This window comes from Cupressus sempervirens, chromosome 8, assembly GCF_028749045.1.
Source record: "Cupressus sempervirens isolate cs-2001-9-10 chromosome 8, ASM2874904v1, whole genome shotgun sequence".
NCBI lineage: Eukaryota > Viridiplantae > Streptophyta > Pinopsida > Cupressales > Cupressaceae > Cupressus > Cupressus sempervirens.
Window position 1 is genome coordinate 639,953,454 of NC_143125.1, and position 19,878 is coordinate 639,973,331.

The following is a 19,878-nucleotide window of genomic DNA, read 5'->3' on the forward strand; positions in this document are numbered from 1 at the left end:
ACCAATATTAAATATAAGATAAGTATATAATGACATCACAATCTAAATCTAAAAAATATACAATACTATAAACTCACAATGTTACAATAGTCAATATATATGATAAATCATTTAGATCAATATATCACCAAATAAACCATGCCAAACCTATACCAAGTGTGAATCACTATGCAGAGCTCTCAAGATCTTTTCGTTAACTATTTGAAGTCCAAAATTCAATTCCATATGCCCAAGTTATGCCCTAAACTATGCTCAAAATAAACAACATCTACTTTTCAGGCTCTTAAAACCAAAAAAATGTCTAAGTCACAAAATTAAACATACACCAAGTTGTAGTGCTCTAAATTATCTTTCCAATGTCTTTAAGAAGCCCTAAATCCAATATCGTAAGTGAAAGTTATGGCTACTTCATCAAGACAACATTTTTACCACTTTCAATGCAATTTTTTTTTTTTTTTTTGATGAAATTTTTTGATGGGATTAAATTTGATGGATGTCGTGACCTAAAACTGAATTTTCTTTGAATTTTCTATAAACATAGCCAAACTAGGGCATATTACATATGAACAGTTATTGAAAGACCAACCTAGATCCAATGGAGAGGTGTATTTTTTTCTTAAGATGTCACATTTGTAAGCTCTTCCCTAAAATCCTCATTTAAATGAAACATCCAAAAACCCTTTTGACCAAAAATCTCACATGCCCAAAATCTACTAACATCCAATAATAATAATAAACCCAAACCCCTTGGACATGCAATAAATATTCTATGACACTATATATCTTGCTCTTTCATGCATTCAATCTAGGGTTACAACAACAAAACCATAGCACTAATACTAGTTGTAAGGAAACCCACAACCAAATATATTACCATTTCTACGTAACCCATAATAGATCTAAAATTATTTGAAATCACTTAGAATATACATGCAACATAGTAGATAAGATACCCACAAAAAGAGACAAAAGAATTACCTTGGGAAACCCTCATTGAGGGAAAAACCTAGCCTCAAAAAGCATCCATCACCATGTATTATTTAGCCAAAAAAGCCATTTCAATACAAACATGAAATCCTTCAAAGCCATAGTGACAACCAAGTAATCCATGAAAGAAAGCATGAATCCACACTGCCATGCCATGCTTCCAACTTTTACAAATGCTCCCTTGGCTAACTTGTCTTGCCTTTTTTTTTGCTCCACTCTCCTTTTCACCTTCTTGCCTTACATCTACAAATACCCTTGTGATTTCTTATATAGGAGAAATATTTAACAAAACCATCAAGTGGTATCACACAAACCATGTGACACCCAACCCATTAGTGTCCCACATTTAATATTGGACATTCAATTCTTTTTCCCAAATATTAAATAATTGCATCGAATGTTAGCACAATGTTACAAAACAACTCATAAAGGACATTCCATGGGAATCTCTCCATGTTGGATGCACATCTAGGTGCTCCTAGGTGTAAAATTACATAGTAAAATAAAATAATACAATATGACAATATTCTGCAATGTGTGCAACACACATAATCTCAAAAAGCCCAACCCCACATTAATAAAGGGGAAGATTAAGATCCACCCCATCTATTAGGTTTGATGAATACAAGAGGAAGTATCAATGAAAAACTAATGGATAAAAGGAATAAATAACTCAGATTTATTTCCTTCTCACCTCCACTTTAAGAGTGCTTAAGAAAAAATATATACAATATCGATATGAGATATAAAGATATGTCAAAAGGACAAAGTATATAGAAATGAAAGGGATGAAGATAATATACCTTGTGTAATATAAACCAAAAAATGAGTTGTCAAACAACCTTCGAAAGGGTCGATTCACACCCTCAAGACTACAAATTGCACTATGGGAAAAACCCATAAATCATTTGGCGAACTATTTGGGTAGGCTTGGGTAATCATGATAAAAATGGACCATCAGGGATGAAATGTGCCCCTAATTGATTTTGTGTGACTTTGATTTTGATTTCCCAGTTATGAATAAATACAAAAAGGGTATCCAAATCTCTAACCTACTTGCTAATCCAATATTTGAAGCTTGAAAAACAAAAATATTTGTTTTTTTGTTATTGGGTTGGGGGGGGGGGGGGCTTGAATTTGGAATGCAATCAAGTATGTAGATGTAATAGCTTCGACTAAAATTCAAAACCTTATAAAGGAAATCAAATTTACATCAAACCCTTCATGAATGAATGTTTTTTAAAGATGCCTTAGGAATGCATGTAGATGAATGTAGAACTTGAGAGGATGAATATAGAAAAAGGTCTTCAATGTATTGAGGGAGATCTTAAATATTGGAAATGGTAGATCTTGCATAAACTCATTCAATAGCTTGGATGTATGAATTCTTGACTTCAATGGAGAAATAGATTGAATTCCTTGAATGTTTGAGGGACGAGTGTGTGCTTGCACACATGATCATGAGAGAAGAAAATTGAGGAAATAAATGTTTTTATATAGAGCTTAAAGACTTGACTAACATCCCCAAGCTGATGCACCTAAGAATTAACACCCTAAATGTACCTAGACATGGGACCCAAAGAGGAGACTCACAATAGGTACTAATTAGGTGTGCACTGCACCCTTGATTGGTCAAGAGTGCACTGTTCTCTTGATAAGTAGGTCCCAGAACCTCTAGGATCCTAAAATAGGATTCATATCTCATAAATAAGGTACAAAATCTGAGATATAATTGTTACGATGGAAGGAGTAGATTCCATGTGGATAGATGAAGGGAAGAGATGACCTAGGAGGATAGATCATACCTCAAAATTTGTGCCATAAAAATAGAATCTTTAAAGAAGATCAATTATGTTTTACCCCAATTCCTCTTAGGAGAAATGATAGAAAAGGGAAGAATGGATGAAAGATACAAGGAGATTGATGATCTAGCATTAAATAGTTTCTAAACCTTTACTAAATTAGAGTACATCCAATTTAAGATGGTACAGCTAGTTGTTGGATATAATTGTTAATTGAATGTTGTCTTTGATGTTACACAAATGTCACATCAGTCATTAGTTAGCTTCTACCGAGCTCACTCGGTCAGCAAAGGAAAGTTAGCTTCTACCGAGTTCACTCAGTTAGCAAAGGAAAGCTATTGTCTATCGAGCTCACTCGGTCATCGAAGGAAATATGGCAGGAAGTTAACTTCGATCGAGTTCACTAGGACAGCAAAGGAAAGTCAATGCTCACCAAGTTCACTCAGTCTCCAAAAGACTTTTGCAAGATTTTGCAGTGTTTACCGAGCTTCACTTGGTTAACAGTAGAAAACATTCTGAAGTAGTGTTTTCCGAGCTTCACTTGGTTAACACTAGATTACCGAGCTAAGTCGGCCAGCGAAGGATTTTATTATTTTGATTGTTTCATGGAATTAATATAGCCGACTGATGTTTTTAGTTATTGTAACTTATGTTTGAGCTGACTTGATAAATCTGAAAGGTATATATATAGATATTCAAGTTGTGAAATAGAGTGTGTGTGTGTGTGTGTGTGTGAAAAAGTGAATAGAAGAGTGAATTCTGATGAAGGATAAGATATCTTGGAGGTGTTGCAAAGTCGTATTTGATCAGTAAGGATCCAAAAAGTAGAACATGGATCTGTAATCAGAAAAAGATAAGTTGCATATCATTCAGGTCATTTCATTGTTGCTTTCTTATCATTGTAACAGTGAATTCAGAATCTCTTTATAGAGTTGGTTTAATAGCCATTTTGTAAATCCTCTAACAAGGTGACAGTTCAGTTGAATTTTTCTAAAGACCTCTAACTAGGCCACTCCTAATAGGGTGATTAAATACTCTAACAAAGTCACCTAATAGTGTGTATTGTAACCTTTAACAGGGTTGGCTACTAACAGGGCTCAATTCAGAAGAGTGAAAATTGGTGACTAGTTACTTGGTGGTTTTTTCCATATTGGGTTTTCACATTAAATCTGGTGTCTCTTGTGTTCATTTAGTTAATCTTTGCATGCATATTAATAACTTTGAATGCTAGATGAATAGTAACTAGTTAACTTACCGAGTAAAAGTATTGCTACACTATTTACCAATTATCAACAGTAAATAAGAATTTGAGACATCTAAGGGATTTTTGGACTTGTTTTGTGATAACTGATTCACCCCTCCCCTCTCAATTACTTCATCTATATTTCCAACAATTGGTATTAGAGCTTTTGGTGCTTTCAGGAAAAGATTTCAAGGATCTAAGCTAAAGATCAGGATGTCTTACAAAAGGAAAATTCCTAAACTCAATAGAAACAACTTCTTTGCATGGAAAGGACTAATGAGACTTCACCTAGCATCCATTGGTGATACAGGACTGAAGTACCTTGATGAAAAATATGAAGAACCTGCTGGTACACTGTCTGTCAATGATATTGCTGAAAAGAAGACTCACAACATTATGATGATAGATATAGAATCTGCTCTGAGTTATGAAGAATTTGATGACATCAAAGATTGCAGAATTTCTTTTGAAATGTGGGACAAGCTAAAAGAAATCTATGGAGGAGATGATAATGTGAGAAGAGCCAAAGCAGAAAGTTTGAGAGGACAATTTGACCAAATGAAAATAAGAGAGGATGAAAACATTGCCAAATATGTTGAAAGAGTTAAAGCTTTTGTCAGTGCAATCAAAGCTTCTGGAGGAGATATCAGTGAAGAGACAGTTATAAGTAAAGTTGTCAGACATTACTACCAATCTATGCAATTAGAGTCTCTGCCATTCAAGAAAGAAGATGTGAAGCAAATCATAAGATAAATCTAGAGGCCATAGTTGGAAGATTAATTGCATTTGAACTAGACAACTTTGACAACTATGTTCTAGCTTCCAAAAACTTTGAATCTGCAATTTGAGCCAAGCTTTCACTCAAGGAGAAAAGCAAAAAGAAAAAGGAATCCCAGTCAGAAAGTGAAGATGAATTAGACCAAAGTTCAGACAGTGATCTTGAAGTAATTGAAACTCTACTAGCAAGGAAATATTCTAGAAGCAAAGGAAAATATAAAGGTAAAGTTCCTCTAATTTTTTTTTCATGTGAAGAAATTGGTCATATTGCTGCCAGGTGCCCAAAAAAATAGAACAAAGATGAGAAGAAAAATTACAAGTACAATGACAAGACAGACTTCAAATCCTTCAGAGACAAAGGTAAGAAAACATGTTTTATGGCTAAAGATTTTAATGATTCTAATGATGAAGAAGAAGATAAAATTGTCTACATTGCTATGAAAGATGAGTCTGATAATGATGAGGAAATGGCACTCATTTCTCATATGAGAAAAAATGATACATGGATCATAGATAGTGGTTGTTCTCATCACATGACTAGTGATAAAACTAAGTTTGAATATTTTGAAGAATATGATGGTGGCAGTGTAAGATTTGGTAACAATGAACCTTGTTGTATAAAAGGAAGAGGAAGAATATCTCTAACCGAAGAACTTATATGTGATAATGCTTATTGGGTAAAAGGACTAAAGAATAATTTGTTGAGTGTGGCACAACTACTCAATAATGGAATCAAAGTGGAATTCATGCATGGAAAAGAAAGACTATTGGATGACAAAGGAAAACTGATTGGATCAAGAATTCAAACAAAAGGTAACTTATTCTATCTTGAACTTGGTGAAGGTTCATGTTTTATTGCTCAAATTGAAGAAACTTGGTTCTGGCATAAAAGGTTGTGTCATGTCAATTTAGATAATTTGGTAAAGATAAGCAAATTCAAGAAGGTAAGAGGCATTCCTAACATAAAGAAACCTGAGGTCAGTCTATGCAAGAATTGTCAGATTGGTAAAATGGGAAAGACTAGCTTTAAAAGTAAAAACTATTAGTCTGAAGATATATTAGAAATTGTACATACTAATTTATGTGGACCCATTGGAATTGAAAGCTATACTAGAGAAAAGTTCTTCATTCTTTTTGTTGATGACTACTCAAGAATGATGATTGTCATGTATCTAAGGAACAAATCAAAAGCATTTGAGAAATTCAAATGGTATTTGGCTAGAGTAGAAAAGGAAATAGGGAAAACATTGAAATGCTTCAGGTCAGATAGAGGTGGAGAATTCATTTCACATGAGTTCAATAACTTTTGTATTGAAAGAGGAATCAAAAGACAGGTGTTAGCTCTTGGAACTCCTAAGGAAAATGGAATAGCTGAAAGAAGGAACAGATCTATCATGGATTGTGCAAGAACCTTAATGATTGAAAAAGGCATTGTTATCAAATACTAGAAGGAAGCTATCAGCACTACAGTTCATACCCTGAACCAAGTACAACTAAGAAGGGACTCATTCAAAACTCCCTATGAGCTATGGTATGGCTATAAACCTAATGTAAGTTATCTAAAAGTGTTTGGAAGTAAATGCTACATTTTGAAAGAATCTAGAAAAGGCAAATTTGATGTGAAAAGTGATGAAGGAATATTCTTGCAAAAGTAAAGCATATAGATGCTTGAACTTGTCTACTAACAAAGTCATAGAAAGTGCACATGTGAAAATTGATGAGTTTGCAGAAAGGACTAAAGAAGAAAGCAAAAGGGAACCATAAGATTATAGAAGGTTTGTTTTCATTGAACCTTGTACAATACCAATCAATCAAGAATCTTCTACTCCTAAGTCATCAGTAACTGAGTTACAGGAAGTCCAAACCGAGCTACAACAACACGAGTTACACTCAGATGCTATCGAGCAAGTGTCTACCGAGTCTGAAGGACCCGAGCCAAAATAGCCAAAACCTAAAGTTGAAATGCAAAAGGATAACAATGAAATTCATTCAAAAGGCAAAGAACATGTTTTAGCAAAATATATCAGGAGACATCATTCAGCAGATTAGATCATTGGAGACAAATCTGAAGGAACCATGACAAGAAATAAGTTGAAAGGTACTTGTTTACTTGCTGATTTTGAACCTAGAAATATCAAAGATGCTTTAGAAAATGATAGTTGGATTGAGGCTATGAATGAAGAAATAGAGCAAATAGAGAAAAACAAGACATGGACTCTTGTACCCAGGCCTAAAGATAAAAATGTGATTGGAACTAAATGGGTATTCAGAAACAAGTTGACTGAAGATGGTAAGGTATCAAGAAACAAAGCTAGATTAGTATGCAAATGATATGCTCAAGAAGAAGGAATAGACTATGGAGAAACTTTTGCTCCTGTTGCATGACTGGAAGGAGTCAGAACCTTACTTGCATATGCTGCTCACAAAGGATTCAAATTTTATCAAATGGATGTCAAGTCAGCATTTCTCAATGGTATACTAGATGAAGAGGTTTACATTGAACAATCTGAAGGTTTTTTTGATCCAAATAAAAGAAACATGCTCTGCAAATTACACAAGGCACTATATGGTCTGAAACAAGCCCCTAGAGCATGGTATGAAAGATTACATAACTATCTTATTCAAATTGGTTTTCAAAGAACGAATGATAACAGTAGCTTGTATATAAAGGATGGTCTAGATGATAAAATTGTCTTGGCAAAAATATTTGTAGATGATATTGTTTTCATAGGAAATGACATGATCTTTGCAAAGAATTTTCAGAACAAATGAACAAGGAATTTGAAATGTCTATGTTTGGTGAGATAAAATTCTTTGTTGGTCTTCAAATTCAATAGAATAAAAATGGTATCTACATCACTCAATCAAAATATATCAAGGAGATATTGAAAAAGTTTGGTATGGAAGATTGTAAACCAGTTGGAACTCCTATGTGTACTGGATTAAAACTTACCAAGGAAGATGAATCAAAAGAAGTAGGTTAAACCTTGTATAGATCTATGATTGGAAAGTTGCAGTATGTAGTTCATAGTAGGCCAGATATTGCTCTTGCAGTTGGGATTGTAGCGAGATTTTCAGCAAAACCAAGAGAAAATCACATGATGGAAATCAAAAGAATAATGAGATATTTGAAAGGAACTGAAGATTATTGTTTATGGTACAAATTTGGAGGTAATCTGGATTTAAAAGTGTTTACTGATGCTGATTGGGAAGGAAACCTTGATGACAAAAAAAGTACAAGTGGAGGAGCATTCTTTCTAGGAAAGAGGTTGGTTTCATGGACAAGCAAAAAGCAGAATTGTACATCCCAATCTATAACAGAAGCAGAGTATGTTGCTATAGCAGTAAACTATTCTAATATTGTTTGGTTTAAATAGTTGTTGGAAGGCATGAAGGTGGAAATCAAAGAACTAGTTGTTATGTTCTGTGATAACACAAGTGCAATCAACATATCTAAGAATCCAGTAATGCATTCCAAAACCAAGCACATTGCAATAAAATATGATTTTGTTAGAGAATTGGTGCAAGATAAGGAGATCAGATTGGAATATGTCCATACAAAGGACCAAATTGCCGACATATTCACAAAGCCATTACCTAAGGATGCATTCTTGTATCTAAGAGGTAAGTTATGGGTCACTCCCCTATCCAAAGTTCACTAAAATGAAGTTTTAGTGATGCATCAACGCATACCAAGTTGAAGATCTATCAGTTGATGTAGCATAGATAGGAAAAATTGCATATGAATCATTACTAAAGGTATATTAGAATTCATTTGAGTTATGTTGTCTTTGGCATGTGTTGTCAAAGAGGGAGAGTTTTAATGTCATATCTTTTTGAAATTTGTTTGAAAGAAAGGGTTTCTTAGTAATTCCTTCACAGAGGGAGATTACTGAAAGAGGGAGTTTGCTAAAGAAAAGACTTTCTAGACTTTTTTTCAAATTTCATTTTGCTATGACATGTTGTGTTGCCATCAATGCCAAAGAGGGAGATTGTTGAATATAATTGTTAATTGAATGTTGTCTTTGATGTTACACAAATGTCATATCAGTCATCAGTTAGCTTCTATCGAGCTCACAAAGCCTAGCAAAAGAAAGTTAGCTTCTACCGAGCTCACTCGGTTAGCAAAGAAAAGTTAGCTTCTACCAAGTTCACTCGGTTAGCAAAGGAAAGCTAGTGTCTATCGAGCTCACTCGGTCATCGAAAGAAATATGGTGGGAAGTTAACTTCCACCGAGTTCACTAGGACAGCAAAGGAAAGTCAGTGCTCATGGAGTTCACTCGATCTCCAAAAGACTTTTGCAAGATTTTGCAGTGTTTACCGAGCTTCACTTGGTTAACACTAGAAAACATTCTAAAGCAGTGTTTACCGAGCTTCACTTGGTTAACACTAGATTACCAAGCTAAGTCGGCCAGCGAAGGATTTTATTATTTTGATTGTTTCATGGAATTAATATAGCCGACTGATGTTTTTAGTTATTGTAACTTATATTTGAGTCGACTTGATAAATTTGAAAGGTATATATATAGATATTCAAGTTGTGGAATAGAGTGTGTGTGTGTGTGAAAAAGTTGTATTTGATCAGTAAGGATCCAGAAAAGAAGAACATGGATCTATAATCAGAAAAAGATAATTTGCATATCATTCAGGTCATTTCATTGTTGCTTTCTTATCATTGTAACAGTGAATTCAGAATCTCTTTACAGAGTTGGTTTAACAGCCATTTTGTAAATCCTCTAACAAGGTGACAGTTCAGTTGAATTGTTCTAAAGACCTCTAACCAGGCCACTCCTAATAGGGTGATTAAATCCTCTAACAAGGTCACACCTAACAGTGTGTATTGTAACCTTTAACAGGGTTGGCTCCTAACAGGGCTCACTTTAGAAGAGTGAAAATTGGTGACTAGTTACTTGGTGGTTTTTCTCATATTGGGTTTCCACATTAAATCTGGTGTCTCTTGTGTTTATTTAGTTAATCTTTGCATGCATATTAATAACTTTGAATGCTAGATGAACAGTAACTAGTTAACTTACCAAGTAAAAGTATTGCTACACTATTTACCAAGTATCAGTAGTAAATAAGCATTTGAGACATCTAAGGGATTTTTGGACTTGTTTTGTGGTAACTGATTCACCCTTCCCCTCTCAGTTACTTCATCTATATTTCCAACAATAGTATCCATTTAGGAAAAATGCCTATGTATAATGTAGGAAGACAAGCTACAATTAGAAAATGTGAGCACAAGATATTAATTAGATATGGCCACAATTTTGGAATGGGTAACAATACAAACTTGTATAACATTTTTATAAAGGAAAAGACTAAGAAAAGTGTACTTGTTCAACTTCAATGACATAAAAGTAGCATTATTGTTTCGAATTTTACAATGAAGTAAACTAATGAAATGCATAGAAATGGATGAAGTTTAGAATTATCATTTTCAATGATTTTTTGGAATAAGAATTGATATATTTTTCTAACTTTTACAAATGATTTTTTAGTTGTTGAAAAACACTTAAAATTAAGGGTCTAATTCCCACCACAAAGCTATATGGAAATAAATCCTTTTCCCTTCGATCTTAGAATATGTTATATATATATATATATATATATAGCTCAATAAGAAATAAAAATCAGGTTTTGACCTATGTTTTCTCTTTTATAACAACTCAAATTTTAACTCACCTAAAATTGATAGTTTTCATCTCCCACCACATTTCTCATAACAAATCTATTCAACCCAAAAGAAAAATTATACATTTTGAAATAGGACTCTCTCTTCTAGTGCATGCCATATGCTTTTCAATTTTTTTAATATGATTAACTATTTTTTTATTTCTCAAATCAAAACATCTTCTCAAGTGTTAAATACATACTTATATTTTTTAATTACAATATACTATGTCTAATAAAAACATTATAAAATCTATATGAGAATATTCTTGAGTCCAAGCTCTACAAAATGGTATTCTTATGTTACTAATTCAAAAGAGTAAGAGTTATTGAAACAACACTTTTTCTAAAATAATTGTATTTCTTTAGTAATTTGACACAATTTGGTATAAAATGTTGATTTAATAGACATTTCCACTTGAAAATGCTAGAGAACTTATATAAATTAGCTAGAATGAATTTATCTAGATCACATGTCTGAAAAAACGGATTTGTAGATAGAAATACTCAAATTCAATCATTTTTATAAGTCATCCTAAAAGGTGACACGACTTTGTATTTTTACCCGAATATGGTAATATAAGGTTTATATATGCTTTAGATAAGGTTTCCTGTGTTTATATATTGTTTGACAAATGATTTTATTAAGAAAGAGTAAAACTACCATAGTATTCAATTATCCAAGAATAATCTTTAAGGTCAAGAAAATTGGCCTAAGAAATTGAATTTCATTTCCAATTTAACTACTTAGAATTGTAAGGATGACATCCTAGATGTTAACCCTTGGATTTATAATAATTATTTTTGGAGTTTATACCAAACAATTTGTGTAGAATTTTTGCTAGCTAATTGGATAATTAATTGTAAAGGGTATAAAGGAAAGTTAAATTTCATATGCAAACATGGACTTATGGTGGATATTGATGCTAGTATGATATTGTGATAGTTAGATACAAGACTTAATGCTAGATCGTATTATATGTAAACTAATTTATAAACTAATCATGTATTCTAATGTTAGTATAGTCATTTTTGATATTATAATTATTATCTTTATAATTGGATATTGGGTCCTTATTAAGTAGTGAGCTTATCCTATTGTAATGTAAATCCTAATAGAGTTGAGACCTTTAATAGGGTGAAGTTGTATAATAAGGACTGCTATAGTAAATGTATGTAATTACTCCTGACACGACAAAAACTCCTAATAAAGAATTATAAGATTAGTACATAGTTGTGGGTACTATCCCTATTAGGATTTTTCCTTGGTCATAGTTTCCTAAAAAATACGTCATGGTATTTAAGAGTTATTTATTTCTTTTTTTTCATGCATTTATATATGTGGATGTTTATGGTGAATTTTCAAAGTTATTAATTAGTATGAAAGTGTTATTTTGACTTAGCTCCCACCCCACCCCCATAGTTACCTTATCCTAATATGTACAAGTGTCCCATGAGTCACACTTAACTAAGTGAGGTGGCTTGACTATCCACTAGATTGTAGGAGTGGTGGAAAGGACTTTTCCATAATGAGAGAAGTGTCAATAGGATGAAGTTACATTCAAGGACAATATCCATAACACTAAGTCATGCAAGAATAAATGTCTCTATGAAAAATTCCCTTGAGGACATATACTCCTTTTTGACCACTTAAGAATAAGACGTGTAGGTGATCATAAATAGGGATAATTAATAATTAATGTAAAATAATTATTAGTGTAAGGGTGATCTATCACTTGACTTGGAAAAGTGACGCAGACGAAGAGACTTAGTCACATCATGATAGTCCTATGAACTAATCAATTAAACACTTAATAGGACTATTTTAGGAGACTTGAAATAATAAGCCATAACCTAAGTGAATTGACCAAATAAATCACATAATTTGTTATAGTTAATAGAAGAATAATGTTAATTAAATATTAAAATATTTAACATGATCACAAATTTTAAGTGTATGCAGTCATAAACTATAAGAAAGGAAACACAAATAATGATGTAAAATATTCATGTAATCCTCATGTTTCACATGATTTAACAATTTTGACCATTTCTCATTTGAGTTTAATACATGGTCTTCATAGTGTATTGTTGATCTTGATGTTGTTCTTAGAAGAGTTTTCAAAATTCTATGTCATCTTAATTGATTCATTTTCAATATTTTCACATCAAGAAATATTACAAGTTTTATAAGCTTTGAGTTACTCAAGATCACCGAATATCTCTTCTAAAAAAGTAGACTCTATGGTGGTTGTTTTGACAAGCAATAAAGACACTATGATTTATAACATTTTCTTATTGATCTTTTGAGGTATTCTACATTTCCTTAAAGATGTACCATATGTTGCCCCTTCAAACCAACAAATAAAATATTATCTTGACTATTCCTTCACCTATTCTTTAAACAATGTTTCATGAATTTAGTGATTCACCATACATTGTATTCCTTCTAGATTGTAGAATCAAAGTGATTAAGTAACACATGTGGTTAAAGGGCTAAGTGGGGAGGGTCTTCATGCTAATGTGCAAGTTCGTCGGAGTGCTTTGGACCTTTTGCTTATCACGAGGAATTTCAAATTCACTTAATATATGAACTTTGCAAAGAAGAGCTATGCATAATAGTTTTACATAAAAAATAATTGTATATGGAAAAGATCCCATCACAAAGATCTTAGTAACATTTGCAATTTAGAATGGACAAGGCAATAATAATAGATATTAAAACATCATAAATTTTTATTAAATCAAGTAAAAAATAGAATTCTCATTCAATATTATTGTTAAAGTGAAGTTTATTTGTCATCTTTATACAGAAACATAATTACTAATACTTGTATAGGTTTAAAAAAATGTCAATTTATAAAATATTATCACTCTAACAATTATATTAACTCCATTCAATAGCATAACAAGATTAAATAGATAAAACAATTCAACCAATAAGAAATCAATCTTACATACCTTTTAAAAAGTTCAAAATTGTCTTCATTTTGAAAAGTCTAGTATCTTGGTCGACATAACTATGATAAAACCCTGTTTGTCCCTCATTTGTTGTCGATTATTGTTGACTTCGAACATGTGGGTTTGTAGCTTTCAAATACCTAAAATGAATAGTAGAATTAAATTTTGCACACTAAATATTGCGTTGATTAATTGGAACATCTCCCTATCGTAAAATAGAGTATGTTAGGCGTGGCAAATGAGAAAAGGAAGTCAAGGGAGCTGTAGACCTCTCAAATGGCGAAAAAAAGCCAGCCATATCCAGAAGACGTGGCTCAGAATAAAAGAGAAACGAAAGATATTTTCTTTGTACTGAACTTCCCGGAATGGAATGCCTTCATAATTATTATGAGTAGTTGGATGAAGAACATTACTCTCAATGTTCCAAGAATATCAACTACTTTTCCAACGTCACAAATGTTTCAAAGGAGGAAACCGTGTGTGTACGAGGAACTTTACATTTATAGAGAAGAAGAATGTTTAGGGTACATAAACGGTTTGTTAATTGTCAGCTACCAACGACACATATTTTATGAGAGCGATTGTTGCTTCCTCTTTAGGGTTTCCTTGGCTTACGGGAATGTTTAGACTACGAGACAAGGAATTGGGTAATAACTTGCGTATAAATTTAGAACGGTACACAGATTTCAAGCGAATGCGTCGAATTACATGCAAATTTGTGGAATGCTTAAGGAGAATTTATGAGGAAATGAAGACTTATCCATGTTTGGTGGTTGGTACTGTTTGGCTACGTCTTGAGTTATGACGAAGATTAAGCTCTATTTCTTCCCTCGATTTTCGACCTATATGGATAAACTTTTCCTTTCTCTAGTATTTTGGATAGATACTAATTACTCGCATTTAAACAAATCCAACAACAGAATGTTTAAATGCAACAAGAGAATGACTGAGAACAAGAAATTGCATTGACGCATCTTGACATATTACTGGAGGTATAAACTCTACACTTTGACTTGTTGCTAGAAAATGCTCCTTATGAGCTTTGAGCTATACGACCCCTTACTACGAACAAGCAAATCTTTTAAGAGTTAATAATTCTAACTACGCAGTTATTGCATAGATCAAGGGGAGAATTGCCTTGAGTGCTTTCACGATTCAACTTCTATTGTAATTTTTGTTGTAATTTTCACCGTAACTTAAACAGTGGTTTCAGCTTTTTCTTATGAATAATTCTTAAATATTAAAACTTTATATTCACAAAAAAAGGGTTGGGAGTTACAAGATCACCTTGTGAGTTCAAATGGCATGTCGCCAGATATATTGACTATTCACCAAAAAAATATAAAAGTCCAAAGGTTGAAGACAAAGCAACAAAAAACAAAACAAGAAGAAAGCCCTCAGGGTACAAGAGTAATACCAGCTGAGGGGGGATCTCTATCATCAAAACCCAAAAATCAGTGGGGCTGGTGAATGGCTCAGGGGGAGCCCATCGGTCAGTAACAACGACAACAACATCATCTTTTTCTTTTTCTCCCTCTAACCTAGGAGGGAAGGTAGCCAGATCCAACTAGGGGAATGCCCATTTAGGGTCCCTCTGGACAGACGGCTAGCCCACATCAGGAGATGCAGGAGGAGCCACCAGGGACAAGCTTGAACCTGACCTCTGTGGAGGTGAGGCCAAGCAGTGACAACCACCAAAACCACCATTAGGATAGCAATGCAAAGGTTGAGAACTGGGAGTATGCAAGTGTTGAGCAAAGCTGCTATGACCTCTTTGATGACTGTGAGGCGGCATATGATCACCCATTAAAGTGTCTGATGACACCCTAGCAACCGTGCAAGGGGCATTACCCCAGTGAGCTAGGAGTCCCTATAGGTGGGCCGCTTCCAATGCCACTTTGTTTTTTTGTACTTGAATTTGCATGATGACATCATTACAAATACATGATTTAGCATACATAATAACATTTATATCAATTAAGCTATGGGAGAATAAATCTACATTTTGATCTTTCTAGATAGTAAACAATATCTTCATTTTGAAAGCATGCCAGATCTAAGAATATTTAAAAGGGAGCCTGGTTGAATCTCTCACAATAACCATATGCTAGGAAAAGGCTTCTAGTTCAAAAGGTTTAAAAATATCATGGACCTAGTGCTAGTAATTTTGTGCACGCGTGGAGAACCAAAAAATATGCAGGAAACTTTTTGGTTTGGAAGATAGCTCACTTTGCCTAGTGTATTCTCTGCCTTGGTCCTCAACTCCGACATTGGGGTGTCTTGAACCCTAGATGTCCTTTTTGTGGTTTGACCTTTTGATATTCATGCATTCTTTATTATATAAATTATGTATTAGTTGCATATTATAATTGAATTTTTATCATGGAGTAAGAGATGAATTTTTAAGAAAATCCATTTTTTCTTTGTTTTGCATGTTTTATTTATTTTTTCTTAGCTGGACCTATGCTGCAAAATTTATGGTATTAGAGCTAAGGCTACTAGAAAGGAGATCAATTTTGTTTGTTTGCAAGAATTGAGGATCAGTGCTTTCAAAATGTAATTTTCTATGTCTGTCATTTCCATGTCATTCAACTATTTTGAATTGAAGCCAAAGATTATGCTTCAACCCACAAATAAAGGCTTGTATCAAATAGGTATGACACTTGAAGTTGAATTGAATCTACATCATAGATAGGCCAAGTTCATGCTCCCTTTGCATGGGTTTGGCCTTCCTTTTCTCTTTAGTGATGCATTTTTTTGTGGATTTTTCATGTCTCTTTGTGCAAATGCTTTCTTAGTTCTATAGTTGATCAAATTTATTGACAATTGATACCTATATTTTCAATCAACAATTTATTCTTGCATGATTGAGTTGTGTCATTAGGGGCACTTGTACAAAATTATGTGTCACCTATATCCTTGAATGATATATTTTTTGCATTTTTTTTCCATCTATACTTTGTTTGCAAGAGCTATGTAGATTATTGTCTACTATATCTTCAATTTTATTGACATATATTTTTCTTTTGTTTTCCATCTATTCATTATTCCAGTAGTGTTGTTGGGGGACACTCATGCAGATTGATCCTAATCTTCATCTTGGTTCCAGCGGAGCTTCTTCATTCAACACCTTAACAATTATGACCTGATAGATGTCAACTATTTTCTCATCACAAATAAAATTCTCTCTACAGATTTTGAGGGGTGGGGGTTCATTTCCAGTAGGTTTTAACTCTTTCCTCTTTCTTGATTTCTTTCATGATAAACATCTTTTATTATAATTTTCATCGTAGCTTACAGTTTCAACAATGGTTTCAATTTTTGGTATTCATGCATTCTCTATTATATAATTCATGCGCTAGTTTCATATTATAATTGAATTTCCATCATGGAATAAGAGATGGATTGTTAAGTAGCTCCATTTTTCCTCTATTTCATTTTTTTGCATATTTTGTTTCTTTTTCTTAGCTAGATCTATGCTTATCCTATTGATAATTTTAATTGAAAACCCATCCATAATTTATGTTAAAAAAATTCTAATTACAAATCCAATTATGAAAAATATGATATTGAGTTTGTTTTAAGGAGGAGGTAGTCCTCCAAACATTTATCTTCTCTACTTACTCCCTTCATTTGAGAAAGTGTGATCTAACTAGTGATTTAGTTCTATGCAGCAATGACAAGCGTTGAATACATTTATGATTGTGCTTTTAATTATCATTATTTTTTTTAAAACATAATTATTTGATGTTTTAAGATATCCTAATGTCTATCAATTAGATAATGTTAATATGATTGAATGATTATTTTCTATTTATTAATTAAATTAATATTACAAATCAATTGTATTGTGAATTCAAATTTAATAAATAAATCACTAACAATGTGTATTGTGTGAGTTGCATATCTATTTACTTAAGATCTCTCATATTGTACAAAATAATATTTCATCATAATGATACTTGGTACTTTGTTAACATTCATAACTTATGAGGTGTCACTTAAGTAATATCTAATTGTTATGTATTGATAAATTATTCAAATATTACTTTTGAGAATTATTCTCATTTATAAGACCATATTTTTTATTTGAGGTAGCTCTACAACAACAATTTCCTACTATCCCAAATATAGTATCCATTATATTTAAAAATAAAGCATATTTTTGAAGATTAGACATTGTCATCTAGAAAGCTAGTGTGACATCATTTGAGGTATCTGTAGAACTCCAAATATGTGTATAGGAAATAAATAAAAATACTCATCCTTAATTTATATTTCTATTAAATACCATATTACCGCCTATATACTTGGAGCTTACATATGGTCACTAATGCAAGAGCATCTTTTGTGTAAAATCAATCTTGCATCACATAAAAATATTTTAGGGTTGTCTTCTTAGAAAGGATTTTATCAGTGAAGAGCTAATTTTTTTGGATGCTTACTATTTCTAGTAATTTTTTTGTTTGAGCTTACAATGTTCTAATTTCTTCCTTGAAGGTTCACTTTGGATATATAATCCTCGTAGTAAAGTGTTAGTGCAAGATCAACTCTATTTTTTAAAAGAAGTTCCCAAAAGGTGAGAACCTACTAGAGCCCAGGTAAAGGTTTTCCAGCCAAAAATCATCCAAAAAATAGAGATCCCTACTATTGTCAACCTGCCATGCAAGCCCCTTCTAAATTATTATTTTACACTTAAGGATGCTATTGCATATTTTGGGTGCCTAAGGGATGCCATGATCAGTATAAAGTTTGTAGAACTTCCCATGATCAAGGTATTTGTCTTCCATAATTTTGCACTAGTAAGTAGATGTAATAACCATAGTCTAGACAATCTTACTCAATAAAGCTATTTTGAGGGTAGTAGTTTTTGCAAGCTCAATTCCAAAAGAGACTTGGGTAGGCAAACCTAGTCCTAGCTAATGAGAGGATTTCTATTTTTTTCCTCACAACTAGACCAAAGGAAGGTGCACTATATTTTCCTAAAATTTCCTATTTAGGACTTAGAGAATTTTAAGATGGAGAGGAAATGTAGTGGGAATCTTTGCAAAGAGGCATAGAGAAATTGGATATCTTTCCTCTCCATCTGGTAAGTTATTTTTGAGAACACTCCAAAATAGAGTTTAGTAACTCATTTTTAACATCTTTAATAGTCAAATAAAGACACACATAGCTGGTCAAGTGGATGTTCAACTAACAACCAAGAAACTAAATTTTTTGTGTGAAGCCCCTAATCAGTATTGAAGAAAAAGTTTCTTCTTTTTTGGTAAGTAATGTGCTGGCATAAAGAAGAGGCATAGTCATCAAGAAGGATTTTCCACAACCAAGCCTCAATAAATAAAGAGGAACCAAAGAAAATAGTTTCAACAAAAAATTATTACAAAATAAAGGGTGGGGGTGGTGGTAGGATTGATTCCCTAAATTATTCCAACCTCATCCAGATGCATCATGTTGTGCCCAAGGACCTATACCAATGTGAGGGATTGGTAGGGGAAGAGGGGATCCCACTATATACCCTATTTAGGAGGATCATTTTTCCAAGTTTTCCATTCATCATAATAGAGAATCTGACAAGCTCAACACATTAATTAATGCTATTAATGAGTTGTTAACTAAAATCAAAGGTATAAAACACTTTCTAGAGAAAGGTCTAACTGACCTTGTCATATGCTTTGAAGATGTCAATCTTGAGAGCCATTTGTGCCATTTTACTTCAATAAATGTCATGTAGAATTTCTTAAGTGACAATGTTAGCATCTATAATTTGTCGACCAGGAAGAACCCCTTTTAATTAGGGCTGAAATATTCTCTAAGTAGATATATTTTTATATCAATAATGATCTTGGAGAGTATCTTGGAAAAACTATCGCAAAGACTTATAGGTCTCAAATCCTCCATGGACATAGAGTCCTTAGTTTTGGGGACAACTACAATATAAGTGCCATTATGTTTCCTTAACAAATTACATGTTTTGATAAAAGCTATGGTAGTACGAAAAACATCTACCCTCGTGATGTCCCAAAATTCTTGAAACAATGCCAGGGGGAACTCTTCCAACCCGAGGACCTTGTAAGCACTCATGGAACAAATTATCTTTTAACCTCAAAATTGGAGACCCTCAAGAGGATGAGGTCATTGTTAGTATTACTCACTATCTTAGGAAGGTGGGAGAAAAGTTATTCTTGGAGGTTCTCTATGTTCCTAGTTTTTTCCTTTGAAAAGAGATGGAAGAAGTACTTACTGGCCATAGAGATCAATTGGGTAACAATAGAGATGACCTACCCTAATCATTCCTTGAGGTAGTTGATAATTTTTTTTTTTTTTTTCTTACAGGAAGATCCATGGAAGAAAATAGTATTGGGGTTACTCTCTTGTAGCCATTTGACACACACTATAAATTTCTTTTAGTAAACTTCCTCCCTAGCCATAACATTC